General features: G+C 50.1%; 1 protein-coding gene across 3 annotated transcripts in view; it reads right to left on the reverse strand.

The window, feature by feature from the left end:
* Positions 1–24,580, reverse strand: part of rdx (BTB/POZ and MATH domain-containing protein rdx) — a 261,129-nt gene that overhangs the window by 129,709 nt on the left and 106,840 nt on the right. The window contains exon 1 of one of the 3 annotated variants that reach the window (XM_077627968.1): positions 16,952–17,314. The exons of the other annotated variants lie outside the window; for them this stretch is intronic. The gene's annotated coding sequence lies outside the window, so the exon portion shown is untranslated. Of the gene's footprint in view, positions 1–16,951; positions 17,315–24,580 lie in introns of those variants that run through there. 3 annotated transcript variants of the gene reach the window in all.

The raw sequence follows: 24,580 nt of genomic DNA on the forward strand, positions 1-24,580 counted from the left end.
CATGCTCTCTCAGATCATGAGTGGCAGTTCCCTCAGTTGAAAAGTGTACAACAGCTGTATCTTACCGGTACTCACCTACGGGGCAGAAGCGTGGAGGCTAACCAAAAGAGTTCAGCTTAAGTTACGGACAGCACTGCGAGCCATGGAAATGAAGGTGTTAGGTGTAACATTAAGATGACGGAAGCGGGCAGAGTGGGTGAGGGAACAAACGCGTGTTAATCAAGTCGAAATCAAGAGGAAGTAATGGGCTTGGGCAGGGCATGTGATGCGAAAGCAAGGTAGCCGCTGGTCGTTAAGGGTAACAGAGTGGATTCCAAGAGAAAGTAAGCGAGCAGGGGGCGGCTGAAGGTTAGGTGGGCGGATGAGATTAAGAAGTTTGCAGGCAATTTAAAGGGTGGATACAGCCCGCAAAGATTTGATTTATGGGTGTTTAAAGTCCCAAAGCGACTCAGGCTATGAGGAACGCCGTAGTGAAGAGCTCCGGAAATTTCGACCACCCGGGGTTTTTTAACGTGCGCTGACATCGCACAGTACACGGGCCTCTAGAATTTCGCCTCCATCGAAATTCGACCGCCACGGCCGGGATCGAACCCACGTCTTTCGGGCCAGCAGCCGAGCGCCATAACCACTCAGCCACCGCGGCGACCACAGCAGCTGGCAAAGGACAGGGTTAATTGGAGAGACATGGAAGAGGACTTTGCCCTGCAGTGGGTGTAGTAAGGCTGATAATGGTGATGATGAATGATGATGATATCCCATTTATTTATTTACTTTATGTATTTAGCATACCCCTAAAGGCCTCCTTCGAGGATATTACATAGGGGGTAAGGGGGGTGGGGTGGGGGGTGGTTCAGTGTAAAAACATGTACAAGGAGAACCAATAACAAGCGAAGGAACAATAAACAGGCTCGGTATAACATGGAAAAAATAATTAATCACCAGAGAGTAAATAAAGAAGCAGGCGATAAAAAACAATATAATACAAATTATAGGTTTAAAGAAAACGATCAGGCGTAACGGAAATGAGAAATCCTACAGTACGTATTAGGCACGACAAGAACAGAAGTAATTGCAAAAGTACAGCAACTGGTAAAAAAAATTAAATTTTTCGAACATTTCAAGTGCCAACGTCGCTGCGGATGAAAGCAAGAAATGTGAAGGCGTTAGATTCAATGGCTATGCGCGTTGGTAAATTGTTCCACTCTATGATAGTGCGTGGTTTGAATGACTTCGCAAATGCAGATGAACGACGCGCGATGCGTTTAACGCATGACCGAGCCGCGGAACGAAGGCTGATGGTGACTGGAAAAAAAGGATGGTGATGGAAAAGTGCTGGGCGTGATAGGTTACGGCGGCAAGACAAGTCTTCTCATTCGGCGCGATTTGTTAAGGCACCGCTGCCACCCCCTGCTGTATCACGCTAACCGCTTAGAGAAGATAGATGCAGCTTGGGAAGATAGTGCAGCTTGGGGACGTTAAACCCTACCCCACATACCGCACGACTCTGGTTTCGGGAACATTCTTGTTGGTACACAAGTGCAAAAGGTAATTAGCTGGGTCAGCGTCCACAGTGAAAAAAACTGCAGAGGGTGGCGCTCATTAGCGTTGCATTGCTCACTGCAGTCGGACGCATACAAAACAATTATCTCCCCACCACGTCCACCCAGACAACACACAAAAGTGTAAACACATGGAAGGGCTGTTATCTCTGCTCAGAGTGAACCACACTCCAAATACGAGTTCATTCACCGACGTCACAGACACCGGCGCTCGCAGCACTACTATCAGTACCGCTAGGAGGCTCAAAAGGGGCGCACCTTAGCAATCGGGAAAAAGCGCTCAACGTCGCTGGTAATGTGGACGGAGCTACGTTTCAAGGTACGGGCCTATCCGCCACTGCAGCGTGCCCGCCACGAAAGCCAGGCCACGGCCACAATCGACCTGTCTCAACCCAAATTCCTGCCTCAGTGCTTCGGCACGACGCGACCGGTGGCGCCATCTATGAGCAACGAGCAAAACTTCCCGCACCACGTCGCCGCTTTCGGGTAGAATCCGCGTGATCGCGCCTACCTGCCGCTTTTTAGCGCCAGCTTAGCGCTACGCGCTCTCTTCGATCTTGTGTCGGGCGGTGTTTGCAGTTCCAGAATTTCAAAGCAACATTTACTGTAAGTTCCCCGCTATGTCGTTATCGTTTGCCGCAAATTTCCCTGCACCGGGACGGCTTGTTCTACGAAAACAGGAAAGCAAGCCAGGAAGGGACGAGCGCGAACTTTCAGTGGGTTTCATTTGACGGAAAGCGTTTTAATACAAGGCTCATTACACATGCGCACGTACAGCAGATCGCAACCACACGGCGGCTGCGCATAAAGACCCAAGTAGACCCAACGAAGCATAACTAATTCGATCTTGTGCTTCAACCATGCAGTTCACAGGGCTCAACGGCCCCTTTAAGCGACCTAACATCATCTTGCCCAAGAGCGGTATCGGTGAATAACAATCCTGAAAATACACCGTATAGCATATTTCAGCACAGCATTCACCAATCATGAGAAGGAATCTTCGCGGGACGGGATTAAAACGCAGTAAACAACAGAGCGGAGAACTGCGGCAAGGTGCTTCGCAAAAGTGCTATCAAGGAGTCGCGTCTTAGAAAATCACGTAGCAGCGACGTTTAAGGATAAACATGCCCACACAATTCCGGCTGCTACATCAGATGGCTGCTCGTCTCCCAGGCGTGCGGGGAGAAACGTCTTTTCTGGTGGAAATAAAAGTTGTCCAATAAGTAAATTTTGGCAGCAGCAGTGGCGGCGAGCGGACTGGCCTCTAATCATGCGTACCTGCTGCAGTTACAGTGCGCAGTCAACGGCAGCCGGACCGTCACTCCGTGACACATCGCGAGTACACCACGGTTTCCTGGTGCACCAGAGTCAGTTGCTGCCACTCACGCACTGCACTGCACTGCCGCTGCTATCTGCTACCATCCACGTGACTGCGTCACGGCCGCACCATTCGTCTACAAATACGGGCGTCACTGCGATGGCTTCCTCATTTGGCAGCAGCAGTGGAGGCGAACGGACTGGCCTCTGTATCTGCTGTCGTTGTGCAGCCTCTTGTTTTCTCTTAGCCTGACTGTTTTATACTTTACCCACTGCTGCTGCCAGTTTTGAGTGCGTCTACTAGCTGTCTACCTGTCTCCCGTATTGCTCCGTGTCTGTGTCTGGCGAAACGCCTGAATATATTTGTGACGTCCCCATATAACGATGGTTACTCACTTAGTCATACTTGTTCTGGTGTAACCAAGAAAAAATTTCGGTTCATAGATGAAGATTTTCAGAAGTCCTGGCGCTGCCCTTCGTGCCCAAGAAGCGGGATGCTTCATTCGCCACTATGCTCCTTGACATCAGCAAAAAGCTTGGCGAACTACTTCCGCTTAAGCAAACTGTAGGCGAAATAGAGGTCAAGCTGCTATGCCCCGAGTATGACGATGTTCTCGCGAATCTCTCAAAGATGTCAGTCAAATAAGGACACTCACAGCCAAAGTGGCTAAAATTGAAGCTTCGTGCACTAGTACAGGCCATCCGCGACGCAGTTAATGATCTGGAGTACCATAGCAGAAAGCTGAAGTTCATGGCATCAAGGAAGGAAAAAGATGAGTCGCTCATGGACGACATCGCGTCAAAATTGAAGCTTGCCCCTCTGACCGAACAAACTGTCTCCGCTATTCATAGACTTCCCTCAAGGAACAACAAAACACCAGGAATAATCATTCGTTTCAATCACCAAAGGACAAATGGCTCGAAAAAAAGAAATGTTGTTCAGACATTCAGCCAGATGATTTCATGTTGAAAAACCTGACTGCGCTGAACCGAATGTTGCTGAAGACTGCTAAGGAATGGGCACGTGTCAATGATTTTCGCTTTGCATGGCACCGAAGTGGAAAAGTGTAAGGAAAGAAGAGGGAGCTAACGCATGTCTGATAAAGTGCATGGCCGACCTTGATAAGCTGGGTTACTTAAGCTGAGAAAAAGCACATATTTCATAATGTCATCTTTACTGCGTGAACCCTTTGTACTTCCTTCTGATTTGAACAAGTTTATTGGATCTGAGCACAATGGATCCATTCGGTGCATTCATGTAAACTGTCAGTCAGCGAGAAATAAGTCAGCCCAGCTTGATGCGATGCTTAACAGTTGAACCTGGAATTTCATTTTATTATGCTATCTGAAACTTGGTATGACCACAGCACTCCTCCCTGGCGACCCTCAAATTATGACTGTTTTAGTCGAATCAGAAGTGTTTCACGTGGCGGCGGTGTCCGCATAGGCCGTCTCCTATAGGCCGTCTCCATACTTCCAATTTTTTCCAAAGTACTTGAGAAGATCATTTTTTGTAGGCTATGTAGCTTTTTCGATAAGCATAAGTTAATAACCCCGCATCAACATACCTACCGCAAAGGCATGTCGACCGAACTGGCACTCCTTAAACAGAAAGAGCTAATCATAAAGAATTTTGAGGAACGCTTATTAACCTTAGGCGTTTTTGTCGACTTGTCCAAAGCCTTCGATTCCATTGACCATAAACTGCTTTGCAAACTGTCTTACTATGGCATTCGCGGCATCGCCCTCAACTTAACTGAATCATACCTAAGTCATAGAAGGCACTTTGTGCATGTGAATGGCATATCATCTAAAGTCCTTTCTGTTGTAGGTGTCCCGCAAGGAAGCATTTTGGGTCCTCTATTGTTTAACATTTTCGTTAACGATCTCACTAACATTGATTCCAATACCACATTCATTATGTATGCTGATGATGCCACACTTCTCCAAATCTCCAGATGACCCAACCCTACATGCTAACCACGTGCTTTCTAAGTTACATCTGTGGTCTATTGAAAACGGCCCGTTAATAAACACCGTTAAAATTAAAGCCTTACTCTTTCAACCGAAAAACATGAACACTGCGTTACCTAGTGATTACTACTAAATAATTTTAAAATCGAAGTTGTACGAGCATTCAAATGTTTGGGCATGCACTTTGATCATAATACGTCCTGGCACTCTCATATAAATTTTCCCACCGGTAAACTGTCTCAGGTGCTGGGCCTAGTCCGTTCTGTCAGATGTCCTCCCTTTTCCGTAAAACTCTTCATATGTAACGCACATTTCCTCAGTCATCTTAATTACTGCTGTCTTGCATGGGGGACAGCAACTTGCACAAAGATTCACAGACTGCTTGTCATCCAGAAAAAATTTCTACGCGTCATATGCAATAAGCCTCACGACTTTCATTCTGCTCCCATTTTCCGTGATCTTAGAACCCTGACACTCCCCGCCTTATTGAATCACCGCCTGGTTTTATCCTACCGTAAAGACACAAAGAGTAGAATAGATAATCTTTGCTCTCTCGCTAATCTCACAAAACGCGTTGCCTCCTACACTACTCAAACACCGGAGGGTGTGTTCCTCATCCGCGAACTAATTATGGTCAACAAATGTTAAGGTACAGGGTGCCGAAGTTACTGAATGACCTTACTCAATGTAGCATCCACGTGCTCACTTGTTCCTTAAGAAACCTGCTTGAATTATTTTTGTACGCATGACTGTGTTTCTGTAATAAGGTGTGTACGGCGTTTTTTTCTTTTTATTGTTTTTCTTTTTTACTGTTTGAATTGCATCTTTTTGGGTTTCTTGTTTCGCCTTTGTTTTAACTCTAGTCTATTCATATGCCTTCTCTCCGACCGGCTGCAGCCACCGTAACGGTACTTGGGGGCCAGTCAAGCTGCCCATGAGCACCTTTGTATCCCCCACAACCATTGTATCTCCTTGTCTGTGGAAATAAACTCAGTCAATCAATCGCACCCACGGAGATTTCTACGACTGCTATCAACGAGTCTGTTGCGCTCAGTGCCAGTGATCGCTCTAGATGGAAGACCGCCACCGTTTTGTTTGTTTTGCTATGGTGGGGACTTATTAAATATGATTAAAAATAACGCGTCCCGGCCCGTACAACCTCAGTATATAATAACGGGCTTAAAGCGCCAAGGTAGCGCTAGTGCTGTGCGATGAATGTTACCACAAGCTTCAAAATAGCGCTGTTCCGAAAGCACAGGAATACCTTTCAGGTGCGTTCCCACTGGCAATTGGTTGAGGAGGTATATGTACTCTCCACAGCTATGCAAGCAATTTATGGGCTCGGGTACAGACGGATATATTCGGCCGCTAACGTGACTCAGAGGCGAAGTGTTTCAATTACCCGCGCCAGGTCATGGGCTGTGACGTCACGACTCTCTCAACCAATGCCGATTTTCTCGACAAGCCAACAACTGCGGCGGTATCTCCGCTGAACGGGACCCTTAAAGCTACCGCGTTAAACTAATAAAACGACGGAGACTGGCGAGGAAGCAAGCTGGCCAGGGACTCTGTGACAGTTTTTCGAGTGGAGGGGCAAGTCATCCGAGTTTTTTAGTTGTTTGTTTATTATTGCATGTTTTGTTTAAATGTTTATTCAATTTTATTTATTTTTTGTTTATATTTGCCTACTTCGCTGTTCAAAAGTGTATTTGTAATGCATATAAAACTTGAAATGGGCAAATTTATATATATAAAGGTGTAAACATGAGGAGTGATCGACTGCGTTAGAGTTTTTCCATACTCTTACAATGCAAGTAATCATGCTCATGAACAGATCCCAGTCAATTAACAATTTCTGTCGGCAGACGATTGGCTTAGGTTACTGAAATTAAACGTTTTAAGGCTGGCTAAGAAGCCAACGAGCTCAGCTCACTGTTTTTTACATTTACAACGTCCTAAAATTGAAGCGTTTGTCAGGAATCTGATGTGAGCGAGATTTGGGGGCGGGGGGCAACCGCCCCCTTGCCCCCCTGTTCCGGAGTCACTGCCGCTGGCTGATAAGTGCCTGTCTTGCCTCACCGCTGTCAGTCCATTTGTGCATTTCCGTCTCGAAAATGGCGTATATTAAGCGGCCCTTTTTAAAGTAACGTGCCGCAGCAGTTAGAATGTATATATGGCGCGCAGTAGCGTGTGAAGCGAGTGCGATAAGACGCTTTGCCAAGGTACACAGCCCCACCCACCCAACCGACGAAGCAGGAGAGGGAAAGCGGGACACACACGCTTCGCCCTGGACAAGAGCCGCCGAGGAGACGCGCCATCCCGACGGGCGGCGCATTTGTTTCTGGGCGCGCTCACGCTCCAGTTGGTGCCATTGCCGACTGGTCGTCCTTCGAGAGCGCAGCAGCAGGGAAACGCGCTCACCCAGTCGGCGAACAAAGAGGGTAGATCCCGCAAATGGGGAGGCCGCAGAAGACGGCGCGCAATTCGGGCACTGGGCCACACGCACGTGGCCCGCATGCTCCGCGTCGAGCGCATACCCCCGCGACAGCTCGCGGTTAACGAAAAAAGGACAGGTGCATTATTTCAGCTTCTCCTCACCAGTCGGCCCCGGACGAAGGCGAACCAAAACAAAGCAGGCGTCGGTGCACGTCTGCCACCGCATCGGCCACGAAGTCCGGCTGGGCGAAGACACGTAGGCCGGTGAACGAAATGGTCGCGGCAGAGACACTGCACGCTCGGCGCCGCAGAGCCCGACAGAACAGTCCACGTCGTCAACATCAACGAACAGAGGAGGGCAACCTCATGAGGTCGACCTCAGCCCCACGTCGTGAGGTGAGGTCGGCGACGGCTAGAAATTTTGTGAAATCAGACCTCTACCTCACGCGTGAGTTTGAGTGAGGTCGAGACCTTCTGCAGATGCCGCTTCCGAAGCGGAGCTGGAGCCCACCACCGCAGTGTTCATGCAGTGACGCTAGGTGTTCGGTTTCCGCTGTCTAGACAACAGGATGACGCAGTCCGCTCTTAGCTTTTGGTGCTGCGCCGTAATGTCCGTTCAGCGCGAGCCTACAGGAGGACGCACCCCTCTGGTCTTCCCTGAAGGAGCGCTGCTGTCCCGGCACGCCACCCTCCATCCCCCGCTGGCGTAGAACCCGTAGCTGCCTGCCGGTTGGCCCAAACTGACGTGAAATTAAACCGTTGTCACGCGACCAGATGTGACGTCATATTACATCGTCGTCACGTGACTAGGTTTGAAGTCCCATTACACCGTTGCCAAGTCACCTGGCATGACGTCACACTCATATGATTATGAAACGTCATCTCCGCGTGACTCGTCGGATCGTGACGTAACATGGCGCCGTTTCTTGCGGATACTGCTTTCCGGATATGACCTTGAGAGTGAGCCATCTAATGCTCTCGCTTCTACACAGACACAAATACAACGCGCCTCTGTTGGTGTACTACGTACAGTCGCAGATTGTTACTAAGTGTTTTCGAAGGCAGCGTACAGAGGACTGAAAGGAGCGTTTGCTGGGTGACAAAATTATCTACGCTGAGTCCTCTCGCTATGCCGGATAGAGCTAGAAAATCGAGATACACTGATGTGCGTATCCGTCGCATTGGAAAGTACGTCGACGACCAGTTTCTTCACATTCGCCAACTATTCTCAAGTCTAAAAAGAGTATTGTGAATACCTCCTAATTTCTGGAAAATGGTGTCTGTGTTTGTCAGCTGCCGGTTCGTGCGTGAATGAGCGAGAGGCTTCCAATGCGAACAAGTATACGCGAAGCAGGTTGCCGCATACTGATAAAGCAAGCTCAACTGATGAGGTTGAGGTGAGGTCGGGATTTTTGAGGTCAAATGCCCACCAACGAATCCGTGCGTATCACTGCCAAAATGCAGAACGTTCAAGTGGGCCGAATGTTGCAATTGTAGGCGGCTTCTCTGTCCAACCAGAAAAGCGCACGTTACGTCCTCAAGACCCAAGAATCGCTGAAGCAAGCTGCGCGTGTCAGACACGGGCTAGGCGCAGCTGCAGGCGACATCAGGACCTCCGGTTTCTCTTGGTGCCTTTAAGGGAAGCTGCACGGCCTTCGCGCCTCCTCCGGTTAATTTTTGCACGACGAAAGTTCGGCGGGCGTTGTTCCGCCGGGCCCACCACCGACTCGCGCAGAAATTCCCGGGGAGACGGAGATTACCAAGTTGAATCATCGAACGTGGGTTCAGCAGATGATGCATCGCGAAAACGGGGGGCACCGACAGCTGGTAAGGAACGCAGACCAGCGCGAGTCTTTTGCTGCCACCACGCGAAGGAGGCCAAGTGTGCACCAGTACCGGCGCGGCCCATTAACCGGGAAGCCAGACCACGCAACCGCAAATGACCGCTCCTATAGGCCAGCCTAACGCAACCCGGGTCGAGGGGGGAATGAGACGAGCGACCCTGCACTGCATGCTGCTGCTAGCCGCTACGCTCCCTCGGCTGCGCGCCTTACCTGGCGGCTGACAAATGACCCCCGACCCTGCTCTCTAGAGCGCACGAGAGCTGGGTATACGCCGACAAACGCCCATTCCGCGGGCGAACAGCGCAGCCAGTACAAGCGCAGAAAAATGCACCAACGGCGAAGTGGTGCACCGCGCTCTTTGTCGTCGCACTAAATCACTCGCGCAAGGTGCAGAAAGCGGTCGAGTATACGTCAAATCACGCGTTGCGCGATTAATTATCTACTGACTGAGGCTGTTCTGCACAAAGTACACTTGTTTGGCGCCTCCCTGTTCAGCCCTATTATCGAAATACCAGAATTAGTGTTTTCTGAGGAAAAGGAAATGGAGCAATAACTGTCACACTTCTCGGTGGACACCTCAACCGCACCGGGAAGGGAGGAAGGTGAAAGAAGAAAGAGGTACGGTAGTGGAGGGCTTCGGAATAATTTCGACCACCTGGGTACGAGCACCATGACTTCCCACAGTACACGGGGGGCCTCCTGCGTTTCGCCAGAGCGACCACCGCGGCCGGGTTCGAACCAGCAGGTACTCCGGCCGAGCGCTCTCTCTCGCTCACAGCTTGGACGGAGGAGAGCCGTTCCGACAGCAGCAAAAGGACATCGGCCACGGACGCTGTCGATACGCAACGGTCCAGGAAGGAACGGACAGCGCCGGTCAGGTGGCCTTTTTCGAATCCAATTAAAGAACCGCCATCAACGTCGGCCAGGCGGCGCCGTTCCTTCGCCGGCAGAAAAAAAAAAAAGGAAATAAAAGAATGCAAGCGTGTCAGGCACACATACGTGGCCAGCTCGCTACAGAGGAACGCACACGGTCTACGAACAGTACGGGGCGGTCTTCAGACAAGCCTCGGGAAAAATGGACTGGGCTGCTGATGGTTGGGACGTCCAGAGGACGCCTAGCATGCTCGAGGTTCCCTCTAAAGCTGCTGACGGCAGCAGGATGGCAAAAATAACCGCTTGCGGTCGTGTCCAGAGTAACTGGAAAACTTTGCACTGACTATGTCGTCCCGCCGACCCAGCTCTGGTCACCGTGCCAAGGGCGAAAAAGAAGGCGCAAAAGACAACCCCTTGAAGCAGCAATCCCCAGAACCTACGGCAGCGCTTGGCCACGCCATCCCGCCAGAGCAGGCAAAGGCGTTTGTGCGGAGCGGCGTCACCGGGCCGCAATGCTCCCTGGCCCAAAACGAGGCGTCCTCGCTCCGCATGCAGCGAGCACGACGGACAACCCAGTTGCACCGAAACCCAGATCGAAACGGTGCGGCTCGCCCCCTTGCACCGCGCGGATGACCCCTCCCGGCCGCCGCTGACCCGCTCGCGGACCATCACCGGAGAAGCGGTCGGCGCGGCAACTTTCGACATCGGCCGCTGGAGAAATCCGACAGTCACTGGCAGTGCGAGGAACGCTGTAAGTTGACAACGGGTGTGTGGAAACCGCGCTTGGGAGGGGGGCAACTTCGGTGCACGAATGGACGTCAGATATCAACAACAGAAAACTGAGACGTCGACAGTACACGCATCAAGGGGCCGAGTGCATGGTGAGCCAAGCTGCAGCTGGGAAATACGAGGCGATAACGACCTGCGTCGCTGGCTTTCAATCGTGTTGATGATGAACCCACACATTTAACGAACACTCGTGATTACCGCACCGGATCGACTGAGGTTCCCATACGCCAACAGCCCCTGGCTACGCAAAATAACAGGGGCTCAACAAGAAAAGAAAAAAGGCGAAAGCAACGCAGGATCACGGCAGCTGCGCGTGACGCTAACGAGAGCAAAACATGGCGCTCAGTGCGCACAACGCAGCTGGAGCCCCACCACCGCCGACAGGTGTCCACGAAGGTTAGGCTCTTTCAGGAAGCGACAAGGCGTATATATAGGCTCCCTCGGCCGCTACCGGGTCATGTGCAGCCTCACACCTGCGTTACCCACCTAACGCGGAGTAGAAGGCGCACACAGAGAAGAAGACCAGAGTCCCCGACACCACGCCGGGTTCCAACTTGTCCGGCTGCGATTTCTGCCGCTGGACAAGGTGTCGAGAAGGCACCCAGCACTGCCATACATGGATAAATATTGCCGCCGTTCACGTGGGACCAAGCCTCACGTATACCGCCCTCCCCGCAACAAACCAGCTCTCGCACAGCCAGCCAGAGGCCACATGTGCCCCGCATTGACCATGCAGCCGCGTTAAATAAAGACCCTCAAACTTAGCTTGAAACAGCGTCGCCGGAGGCCGCAGGACGTGTTTTGACTCCGGCCATGCGCAGCCGGACAAGCTGCCTGCGCTGCACAGTAACATGCGCGCGTTGGTCTTCGATCTTCACTTTTTCCCTGCCACGCAGGGGACAATCAGAGCACGGCGGAAGCGTTTGTTCCCAAAGTTGGCACACATTCACGGTGGACGGACTCGACGGGGAGTAACCGCCAATGTGAGAGTAAATAGAGAAACTAAGAGTAGCGTGGTAGCCACGTTGTCGCATTAGCTCGTCGGCCAACCGTGTGGAGACCTCGCGGGGCTAGCCAGCACACTGGCAGGGACCGCAACAACGCGGCCGGGTCAACGGCCGCGGGGAGGTGGCCGATCGGCGCCTTTTCTTTCAGACTTACGTGCCCCAGAGAGATGCCCCCAGCTCGGGGAAGACCGCGATGGAGGGTGGGGACAGATGGCCCAACAACAAAGGCAGCGATCGCCCACCGCTGCGGGGAGGGGGGCAGACTTTCTCGCCCCCCGAAAGTACGCTGACCCAGAATCGTCACGCGGCGGTTAAAAAATGCGACCTCGCAGTGGGTCAGAGCAGGCGAGGCCACCAGAAGGCCTACACGCTCGGCTATTTTTGAGCCTCCCGAACGGCGGCACATCGCGCCGCGTCGCTGCAATGGCCCCAAACTTGCACGAGGCGCGTGTGAGGAAGCCACTCACTGGACAGACCCAACCCCGCGCTGGCGGACGCATTTCGGCCGTGTCTAACATTTGATGGGACGGTCAAGCAATGTACAGTCGCGAATAAAAAAGATTACCACACATGACGGAACACCGGAGCGCAGGAATGACAACGCGTGGCGCTGCGGGTGACGAAGAGGCTGATAACGAGAGTGCGGGGCCGTTCCCATTCTACAGTATTAGGGGGGGTCAGCGGACTGTCACGGCCCGGCAAAATTTATTTTTCTGTCTCGCCCTCTCTCTTTTTTTTTAACGGAGCATTGCTTCCGCAGGCAACTGGTGAAGAATAGGACAGTTGTTTTTTTTTTTTGCTTGCTTGGCAGTTATTTTTCCGAGCAGCCTCAGCAGCGCTGCGCTTGGCAACTGCTTGAACAGCTCAGCATCCAGGAGCTGCCATGGTCTCCCAAGGGAGTAGATTTGAATATAATTGAAAATATATGGGGGTTAATGAAAAAAGCGACTAGCTAAAAGGCAGCTGCACAAGTCATCGCCAGATATCCTTTGGGCGGCGGTTCAAGAGGAATGGAGCAGGCTCCAGGCTCTTCCTGACCTTGCAAGCAGCCTGTTTGACTCCTTCCCTGAGCGCCTTCAAAGCGTTGTGAGGGTCGGTGGGGCCTATGCACGCCATTAGTGCCACGACGTGTTTGCTCTCGCATCACGACAGCGAGCTGGCTATCCTCCTTTTCCTGAATTGACGGGGTAGTGCTCCTGTTAATATTGTTTCTACACTTTCCCAACAAAGTGACTAGTGTGAATTAGTTGCATCGGGAAAATAAACTCTCGCTTTTCGAGCTTGTGCAATACTGGCTAAAAGCAGCGCTATCATCTATTGTTCCCGCGAGTTCCTTTTGATAAACCATCACAGACATAAAAGACAGCAATAAAAAAAGAAGCCATCTTCGCTCATGATAACCGAGCCAAAATAAATGCCGCATGCACAGACACGTAGGGTCGGCACTTCGACGCTCGGGCCATGGCACGCTTGATAAAGCTATACTCCCCCCCCCCCCCCCCCCCCCCCCCCCCAGCCCCCAATATATGCTGCAAATATGGAAACGGCCCGATAGCCAGGTCTGCTAATCGCAGCGCCGGGTGGTGAGATACACAAATTCTGATCGCCAGTGATTTGTGCTAATATTTTTTACTCGCGACTGTACGTGTGCACACGTGCGCATGAGCTTTTCGGCAATGCCACTACACTGACCACGGCGGCGGACGTGCACGGGAGAAGGCTCTGTCCATTTGCGGAAACCTGTAAGTCGCCTTCGCGGCAAGGCTGGTCTTCAGGTCTCGAACCTAGACGACACACTCCCTCTCTTCGAGCGAATGAAAACTCTGGACGGAAGGAAAAGGACGGAGACCGTCCTTTGTCACGGTGTTGTGAGCAGTGGGTTGGTCCTTGTTCTGGCTAGGGGTGGGGAAAAAAGGACCATTTCCTTCTTTCTATTGCCCAGCCTCTACTGCAGTGCTTGACTGCAATCCCCTTTTCTATGCTGTAACATTGTACTTTTGCTTGACATCCTTTTTATACCTGCACTCTCCAGCTCTAGCGGCGAATTTTGCTGCCTACTTGGAATGCAGTCATCAGATTTGACCAAATTCGTGCGTTGTGCAAAGGCGCGGAAGTCCTTCGTGAGCTCCAGTTTATACCCTGGTTGGGCCATTTCTAGAGCAGTCATTTTTTTGTTTTTTACACAAAATACCATAGACGCCACTCATCTACAAGAGAAGAGCCCGCAGCCGATTTAGTTTCAACAATTTTGCCTCACCTAAACCACGCGCTTGAAACATATCTAGCGGCCGCTAATGAACCCAGAGATGCTTGCTCAATTCTCGTACAGCACGAACTGCGAGTGCAACGAGGATCTGAAAAGAAAACGGCTGCACAAAATATGCCGCTGTATGTGCAATGAGCATTGTCATGTCCTCTACCATGTAATGCTGAGTGGCGAGTGAGACATGTCGACTATGACCAGAATCCCCTATGCAATGCTCGCATGAACCTTTAGGACATGAATGAACGCAATATCTGTAAAAAGTGCTCAAGCCCCAACAAATGCTTTCGACAAGCTGGCAGGCAAAGCAACCCCTCCAGTGCACGTAGCCCGTCGAAATAGACAAGATTGTTGGGCCACAGCGCCGAGGGGTAACTGCGGTTTCGAAATTCCCAAAGCTGATATGAATATTACTTACGGTGGGCTCAACTGCTCAGCATTAGTTAACCAGCCTACTAGTTAGCACGTCTAAGCTGTATTCTGATGCGCTACTCCGCTGACAATGCTATTATGAAGAAAGTGCTCCTCTAAGTCAAATAGTCTTTTTAAAATTGCAGAATATCTTAGGTGAAACAACCGGAACAGCGACGGTAAAAAAAAGAGTACGGCTAGACGAAACAGCAGTCACCTACAAGAAGTGCAGCTAAGGTGTTCACACCGTTTCTCACTCTCATAAAAAAAGAGCAAAGTACAACGCACATTGTTCAAGCCCTAAATACCGGGACTTATAAGTAGCTTGCTATAAGCAAGTGCTGCGAGCTGGGAAAAAAAAGGAGAAATTAGGTGAATGGCCACATGTTCAGGGCAAGTGAAAAAAAACCAGAAAACGCAAGTTGCCACTAAGAGGGGACGCCTGTAAACGTGCAGCGCGGTATGGTGTGCTTTGCAGTAATGCTTTTTCATTTGTCACGCATTTTTCCTCGCTGCGCACTTCGCCGCCGTTAATTATTTTTATTTATTTCAAAGCCGCTGCCAGCTTTGATCTATAGTGGCAGGTGTACGAAACGCAAAATGCCTTTTCAAACAGAACCCAGCATTGCAAGAAATTTTCAACGCAGACTACGCATGGAAAAAAACCTAATTACGGCCAAAGATCGGCAACCTCCGTGATTCTGAACAAAGGTAAATAAACAAATGTAGAGAGAACGAGTTAACACCCAGCCCTCTCTAGAAATCCTACACACGTACAGTCAACGGAATAATGGATATAACAAAGGAATGACGAGTATCCTCGGAAACTCGGTCGACAGGAAGCAATCGCCGGGCCCTTTAAACTTCGTTATAACGAGGTTGAGCTGTTAGCTGCTTGCTTCCAATGTGGAGAACATTTCACGGTTGAGAGAGGGCGTGTCACCCTACTATACCTTGGTACCCAATATCACGCGCCTCTAAGATCCGTAAATCGTTAATTCAACAGTGCGATACATCAGGCAGAGAGGCACAAAAAAAAGAAGCCGAAAAGTGGAGTGACGCAGCACCAGGAGCCCGCCAGTGCGTCGCCTCTATAGAGCTCGTGAGTGGCTTCGGAGCGTATTCCTGTCCACTATTAAACTCGCTACTATAGAATCGAACAGCCAAACCAGCTCCACCAAGAGCGCGCATATGCAGTGCACACGACGAACCGGCGTGCAGCAACGGGATCCGCGCACACCTATCTCTGCGGCCGGATGAGTGAGGAGCCTCGGGAAGCCAAACGCGATTGACGCCTTGGAGGTGACGAAAGGGAGCGAGGCACCCGCAACAAGGCTAGCCCGGGGATTTACTTTTGGACCAAAACGACGCGAGTGACGTGCCTCCGTACGAGCAGCCCGGCTTGCACCCACGACATACACCGCGACAGCAACTTGCAGGCCGGCATCAATGTCTCGAAATTTATAACCGTTCAGGTGAACAGAAACAGGAGGAAAGGACAGGCGCACCGAAGCTGTTCGCAGCGCCGTCACCACTTCATTATGTTAAAAACACAACTACGCGACAAGAAAAACTAAAAGGCGTTAAATTTCCACAGGCACAACCCTGCGGGCCGCGTTGCACGACTGCTAAATCCAGTGGCCGCCAATCGTGCGCGGTTTGGTGCTGCTGGAGTGCGAAACCGGCTGGAAAGGCATGTCCGCTAACACAGTGCTCGTCCGAAAGCCACAACTGCTCTCAATTTTTTCTAACCTAAGGCACGAAAAGCAGGAAGCCCTACATCAATGTACTGATGCGAATGGCTCCAACTTCCGACTGCAAGAACCGTCGTTCTCTTCAAAAACAAGGAAAACCCCCAGAACTGATCCGAGGGCAAACTAACGGCGTAAACAGTACAAAAATTAGGTGCTCCATGGTGTGAGTTGGAGAATGGCTCACTCCGGGGAGATCGAGCCGCCCAGGTGCAATCACCGCGTCCGACGAGACCTGCGCTGGTGGGAGGAGAAAGGCGACCGAACGATCGCAGCTTCGCGGAGCTCAACCTCGTAGTCACTGCCTCGCTTTATTTTTTTCCAATAAGCCAGACTACGGTCGTGCGCACCCGTTCACGTAATTCACCAAATGATTCACTCGTTAGATGGTGGGCAGCCCGACAAATATAAAACTTGCCCTGCCCGCAACAAAACGATACAAGAGAACGCCAGTGGTGCCTCGCGGAACTTCGCGTTCTCACAATCGACGCCCAACGCTGTCAGCTAAAGAGAAACGTGTCCGGCAGAGTTCTGCTCTCGTGAAAACAAATATATCTAACCAAAACGTGACAGCGAGCCCAGGCCAGCTGTGCCACAAGGGGCTTGAGGCCAATAAGAATAAACCCTCAGCCATCACACGCACCACGGGGATTTCGTGGACGCAATTAGGATTAGCGGGAAATCTCAATTGCGCCACGAGCCGCCGCAGCCTCGCTCCTGCACTTACCGGCGCCACTAGCTCGATGAGTCTCCCTCGGCAGGATTTCTCCAGAACGCCGCAGAAACGGGTAAATCCACAGGCGCCGCGGCGTCCTTCGACGCGGTCTCGCGAACGGCGGGCTTGCCGTTCACTCAAGAGCGGCGCGAGAGATGCAGTCTCCGTGGGCCGTAAATCAGGCACGCGGCCGCACAATCTCAACGCTCAACACGAATACCACACCGGGTAGGTTCACACCCGCCGAAAGCGCACGCAAGTGAGCGAAACAAAACCGAAATCAAAAAAAAAAAGCGCGCGATCCGCACCGTCCGCTCTGCTCTCTCCACTGCTTTTGCGCTGCTCGACCGGCTCGGCCAAGCGTCGCGTCGTCGACTGACGCTGTTCAGGGCGCCGCCATCTTGGCCTCCGCGGTTCACCCCGTTCGCCGCATCACGGCAGCACCGGCAAGCGGCGGCAGAGTGGCGCACGCGTTCGCAGCCGCCGGCGCTCTCCGATTGGCCAAAGAACGCGGACCAATCGGGGTCGCGCTTTTGAAAGCAGCTTGAATGACAGCCGCAAAGACAAAGAGGAGAGGCGCACGGCCAAGGAGTTTAGCGCGCGCGCAAACGGTGGGTAAAAAAAGAAAGAAAAAGAAACAGTAGCGCAGCACCACATAAAGAGCGGCAAACAAGAAAAAGCGGCATGACATTCTAGGCCTTTTTTTCTTGTTCTTTCTCAACGTACAACAGAAAAGGGTGCTTCGCATCACTTTCGCTACATGCCAACCGAGCAGGAAGACATGTGGGTGACGGCTCTTAGTCGCTTCGCAACGCACAAACACAGAGCGGGGGAGAAATAAGCGGCACAAATGAGTTAACAGGATGAAGGGCCCCGGCTGCGCATTATGTTTGGGAGCTACAAAAGGAGGTCTACCGTTTCGGATGATAAAGTAACAAAATGAAAGGGAGAGAAAAGCGCGCTCAATTTTCTTTCTTTCTCAGGTATCTTGAGCATTGCTTCTTGCTACTCATGCGGAGTACGCCCACGTGTGCACTACGCGCATCCCCACAGCTCTAGAAGCTGCTAATTAAGCAACACCGGTTCCGCCAGCGTGCAGCAACATTTATATAAGTAACAACTGCACGGATGATGATTACCAACCCCGTTTTTTCTTCAATAGAGGGCGACTACGATATACAAAGAGCGCAGCGATTACTATAGCCGTATCGACATCTCGCTGCTCCTGAGATCAAGTGGTGAAGAGATTTAAATAAAAAATACGAAAATAGATATAAAAACTAAAAGATTGCTGCTGTTGTTCGTGCGTATTCATTCACTGTTTTTTTTTGTTGGGGGGGGGGGGGGGACAAGGCCGCTGAGAAAAAACGGTATTAACAGTGGAAAAGTACGGGCCCGCTGTTTGGCAGGGATTACTAAAAAAAGAACAGTAAGAAAGGCTGCCTGCAGCAGCTTTTCGCCTACGGAGACGCATTGCTGAGGACAGCACTGCGAATGATGACGATCTCAGTGCGCGTTTTCGCACGTGCGTTTTATTGCGCGAACCAGCAGCTGCCGAGCAGGGCACAGGCTCGCGCACTGGGCGCTTCGCAAAGGAAGCAAGGAGGGGGTGTCCGGGTTCGAACCCGATCGCGTTTCGATGGAGGCCAAAGGAAAAAAAAAAGCACCCGCGTGCTGTGCGATTTCAGTGCACGTCAAAGATCCCAAGGTGGTCGAAATTATTCTGAGCACTCCACTACGGCACCTCTTTCTTCCTTTCTTCTTTCACTCCCTCCTTTATCCCTTTCCTTACGGCGCGGTTCAGCTGTCCGACGAGATACGTGAGACGGTTACTGCGCTATTTCCTTTCCTAAAAAAAAAAAAAAATTTCAGCGGCCTCCTCGAACACGTACACGCACCACACGGGGGGCGCGCAGCACTCCAGCTTGCGTCCATACGGCGTGGTGGATGCAAGTGGGCAGCGAGCAGCCGATCGATGTGCGGAGCAACCCATGTGTGCGCGGGGAAAAACCGGCGTCGCGCACCTCGAGCGTGGCGCGGATGGAACCGACGGAGAGAGCGCCCGCGCCTTATTGGCTGTTCAGCTTCGTTTTCACCACCGTAGTTTTTACTGGTGTTTTGTGTGCTCTGTGGTTGTGCAGTGCAGCTACGCACGCAGTTCATGTGAGATCCGAAGCACCCGAAGGCGCTCGTGAGTCCAAGTGAGCAGAGCACAGTGCCTGGTGCCTGCTAGGCCTAAATTCCGTTTGCCCCTTCACCGGGAGCCATTTACGCAGCAAGCTGGGTTTTGCGCAGCGGGAATCTGTGCTAACTGTGCATTGAAATGTGAAAGAAGGGAACAAAGTTTTTGCGAATTGAGAACTCAGCAGTCTGGTGCATGCAGTGACCACTCTGCACATTTCTCGTAGTAGTCTCGGAGACATCTTTTAAAGGCGCAAAGTACTTCGACAAGTGCAATTCATGTTAACCGTACTCGCCGAGGGTTGCGTAATAATAATAATTGGGTTTTGGGGAAAGGAAATGGCGCAGTATCTGTCTCGCCTATCGACGGGCACCTGAAAAGCGCCGCAAGGGCCGTTGTACGATCGTTTCGGAGCGCCTTCCGCCTCGTCCGCCTCGTTCGGCGAACGGATGGAAAGTTGGTGAACTTCAACTTTCTGGCGGACGAGCGCATCCGGCCGGGGACCGGATTGCAGCTATTGGCTGCTTTTCCCGTGACGTCAGTGACGTCTCGAGCCCCTCCGCCTCGGTTCTGCCCTGCCGGGGCTAGATGGCCGTCCGTCGACTGAACTGGGGAGCGCGGCCTGGGCAGTGGCAGCGATGTCGCGAAGCATATTATATTGTACACATCTTGATATTACCAGTGTTCAGAGCGACTGCAAACTTCGCCGCGTTCAGCAGTGGCGAGCGATAGTTCCACTAGTTGAATTCTGTAATCATCTACGCTGACGGAGTTGACAGAGCGCCGCTTCAAACCGATGCAAGGCCTGTGCAGTGGCGGTGTCACGAAGTGTTTATTTCGAGCTGTTTGTGGTTGTTGTAAGCGTTTGTAATTCCTGCGAGGATCATCACGGACAGCGGCGAGTCACGGTGAATTTCTTGTGCGTGCATGAGCTGCATAGCACAATGACAAGTGTCCGCGTAGTGAACGTGATTGCGATCGGAGCGAGTGCTTTTACGTCAAGGCAGAGAAATGTGTGCCTGCGAAAGCTCACGACGGACGCTGTGCTTTCCGAATGCTGAAATGATCGTGGCGTTGCGCAGCTAGTCGCATTCGTTGCGATGGTTGCAGTGATCGCTACCACACTACGTTATTTCTGCTACGTATCCATTACCATTTTGATCGCGATTCGTGCGGGCGCTGTGCTCGAGTACTGCCGTGTGTGCGACGTGACACGATCTTTGTTGCACGGCCGTCGGACTGTTTTCCGCGGCGACAAAAGCAACGCTGCCATCCTTTTGCGTCTTGGCGCTCCATTCAATACATTTTGTGATTATGGGTGCTCGGGTTACGAGTGGCCGGCGGCACTGTGTGACTTGTGTGAAAACATTGGTGTGCAGTGCAGATGTATCTTCGGGGGCGTCATTTCCTTTTATTTCCTGCCGGCTGTGCAGATATTTGTCTGCAATAAATATTTGCGCGATGAATGGGTGACTGAACACTTCCTCTAGCCATTTCGGTTTAGGTTTTGACATGGTATTACGTGATTACGAACAAGAATCATTGCCGCATTTAAATCACGGGTAGTTCACAGTGTAGAATCTCTCATATGTGTTAACTCATGAGTCTACTTTTCAATGAGCATTCTACTCTGTTATGCAAAAAAAAAATAACTGGCAGCAACTTATGGGGTAAAAATTGTCCACAGAACAAGTTGTGCATAACAAGTCTTTGAAAAAATATATATATATTAAGAAAATATTTCCCCATTGCTTTTTTTACCTTTTTGCTTTGACAAATTCTTGGCAATGTGAAGTTGAAGTGGGATCTTGGTTTCCACTGTAATCAGAAAAATTCGGTGACCTTGAAGCGCCTCATGAACCGTGACACTGTTTGTTGTTGATTTTACTCACGGTCCCTTTCGATCAGGAGATCAGCGGTACGAAAGTGGATGTGTGCACAATGCTATTGTTGCAGAGCAGCTCGTGAACTCTACTTTGCTGGTGTTAAGTGGTTATTCACCAGGGACAGCCGCACCAGTTTAACAACACAGTTTCGAAGCCTTGAGAAGGTGATGTCAGATTGCACATGCACCTTGCTACCTTCATTTGCCTGTGACTGCGTGCTACGGACATGATTACTTGTCTGCTGAGTGACGGCGATGGCGAGCACAATCAGCTGTGTATCGACAGTGTAGAACGCTTCCAAGATTTCCTTAATCCTCCTTACATTTTACACTAACAAAAGTTTATTTGCTGACATATAGACGCATATTTGAACCTTCCCCAGTGATCGGCTAGGTTATCTGGCCCACTCATCCTTTCACATTTGTGTGGTCACGACAGTGCCAATTCTGCACAGATTCAAAGCTACAATAGCAAGGCTTATTTCAGTTCTTTGAAATGTGCTAAGCATTGTTGCATGGTGGTTGGTTCTGCAATACCGATGTTGCCCTGTTTCTGAGAGTCCTGTAGTATCAATGGAACCACTGACCTGCCAAGGCAAAGACCACATTTAATTGGAACCCATTCCTTTACTTGAATGAAATAGCTGTTGCTGCTTGCATTAGCAGATTCCCTGCTTTGCACCGGTGCCTAGTTCTGTTCTTGCCCACTGCGCATGCCTGAATCAGGAGTGTTGCATTTTTCTTTTCTTCTGCGGTGTACTCAGTATAAAAAGTGCTAACCTAGAATTGCGGGCTGCGGGTAGGCATGCGTGAGGTTATAATATAAGCAAGCGATGCTGTTGTTTTAATTTTAAGCAGGTTATTTCATTTTGTGCAATGAGCAATCCAAGCCAGGATCTGAGTCGCCGAGCCCTGACAGGGATTTTTACACTAGAAAGAGAAGCTCTTTGGCAACCAGAAAGTGTGTGAGCTGGTTAGAAGTCAGTGTGCCTGGCAGTCCACGGGTTAGCATAACAGTCTGTGCAGACAGTGGGGCAAGCATTGTGATGGCAATTCCAGTGTGCAAGATAGGTATATGATTCAGGCAGCGTTCGATTTATCTGCTCAAATCCAAAATTTTAAGTCTTTCCCCGCTGCACATTAATGGGACAAGAACATATGCAACAATGGGCCGTACGCATTTTCACTCTGTCCACTATGATCAGCAAGTTTCTATGTTAGCAAAGCGTAAGTGCATTGAAAAAAGTTTTTTCCCCAGAAACACTGCTAATAGTATGAGTCCATATTAACGAGGACTGCACTTATGAGGAATGGCTGTATATGTGAAAGTATGGTTAATTTTTTTAGTTCTGATGATGACACAAGCAGTTAATCTGTGTTATTTTGAATATGAGACTAAAGAAGTACATTTATCTTGCAACTTATGAAGATGATTAGAAGGATGTGTTGTATGGCACAGCAGTTTGTTGGTTGAAGAATAGCGATTGGCTTTACCTGACACCACTTAAAACAGCAGACTGCAAAATGAGCCCTGTAGAGCTGGTAAATGTATGTTAGGAACAAAGTCGACGGAAAACAGCACCACTACACATAGTAACGATTCTTGCTCTGTTGTCCTCCTCCCTTAGCGCAGTTTCAATATGCAAACTTACTGCCGGTTCACCCGACAGTACACCCGTACCAAGTTTTGTGAAATTTGCAGCAAACATCAACGGGACAGGAAGCACAGGAAGCACGGTGTACGCATATCTAGTGCATACTGTGCAGATAGCTTCCTGCCTCATCATAGCTTGGCCCCTCTATGTTTCTTACCCATCAGTACCCAGCACCTATGGCCCTATTTATGCCATTGTCATGTGCTGCAAATCACCAAACACATTTTGTACTCTTGCCCTGCTAGATTGTTTTGGCCCATTAAGTTGTTTCATCCAAATTGGCAAGCTTTTAGAAAACATTCCTGCAATAGCCAACTTGCTCTTGTTCTTCACGACATGCACTTTGACTGCAATATCCCCTTCGATGCTTTTCTTCTTGGCTTTGAAAAAGCATGTGATTCACTTATTTATGTATGGCTTTTTTTGTCGTGCTTTAACCTGTATCCAATAGCTCTAAACTAGATCCAAGCCAGCCGTCGGCAGATTTCCCTTGCCAATCCTTAAGCATCCTGCCTTTTCCTGCAGTCTTGGATATCCCCCAAGGCATTGCCCTTGAGCCTCAGCTTTTTACTGCCTACATTATGGCTTTCCCTTCAGTGTTTTGTTACATGCCTTCACTGATGGCTATATAAAGGGGTCTGCCATCTTGCAATCAATACCCATGTTTTAGTTCTCCAAAACAACATTTTGCATGCTCTAGAATGGCCTGTTTGCTAATGTTACTAAGAATGTGCTCACGTCTTTTTTTATTGTCAGCAAAACTACATTTTGCCTACTTATAAGGGCTTAGCGAGAAAGGTATTTTCACTGGATACTGGTTGAAATACTCAGCCGTTCACACGGCTCGCAAAGTAGCATGGTCTCACCTCATAATGCTTGTACGCCCTCCCACAGCCTAGGATATTTACACCATAACATGTGCTTAGCATCGCCGTCTTCCAAGTTACTTGCGTTCAGATCCCCTGTGTGGCACCATCTGGCACATGGCACAAACCGAACTTAACTAAAATCCTAGAATGAGTTCAGACCTGAGCCCTTGTTTTATTTGCTCAGACTATTGTTGAAGCTCCAGTTTCACAGCACCAAAGGTGTATCTTCAAATTTCTTCATGTCGGGCAGAAACTGCAGGGTTTTTTAACTCTTTACCATCACATAACCAACTAATCTGTTCTGACTCATCTTTCCTTCTGCACTAGCCGCACAAGTACTGTTGTGCCTCAGTTAGCTCATGCCACTGCATTTCAAGATTGATTTTTGTGTTTGCCTCTAAAGGCTGGAATGGCCTTCCACCTCACAAGGCTTACTAGCCTCTTGTCCTTTGAGCTGGTCACTGCAGAAATCCACCCAGCAAATGATGTCCATCCACTGATCAAAGTGATTTCCCCAAGGCAGAGAATATTTGAAATAGGGGAGTAAATATTCATTAATGTCCACCCAAGTGCAGTCATAAGGCCATAAAGAAGAGCTACAAAGCTTTCCTTTGTAGCCGTATGGCTGTGCTTGGATTCTAATGGTTGATTACTTCTACACAAAGCTGACCACTCAAGTATTGTCATTTAGTACTATTTAGGTATAATAAATGTTAAAATAAATTGTTCTAATGAAGTGCTTAGTCGCTTGCTCAGCTCGGCAAGCCAATGCAATGTTCTCTTACACGTAAGAACTTTCCTCACAATCTATTTCAAGTAATATTGGGGCACATTTACACAATACTTTTGTTGGACGGCATACAGTTGCATTTACGCTTACTTGCACACTGTTCAAAAGCTAGGTCGAGCCAACTGAACGTGTGCAATCAAAAGCTACGCATGCATTATTGTGCCTATCTGTGTCAGATTTTTCTTGGTTTCTCTCTCTTATCGTCTTTTCAGCTTATCAACACACCGCCTTCATAACGTGGCTCAGTGAGAATGCTACGA

This window comes from Amblyomma americanum, chromosome 6 (assembly GCF_052857255.1).
Source record: "Amblyomma americanum isolate KBUSLIRL-KWMA chromosome 6, ASM5285725v1, whole genome shotgun sequence".
NCBI classification, from domain to species: Eukaryota; Metazoa; Arthropoda; class Arachnida; order Ixodida; family Ixodidae; genus Amblyomma; species Amblyomma americanum.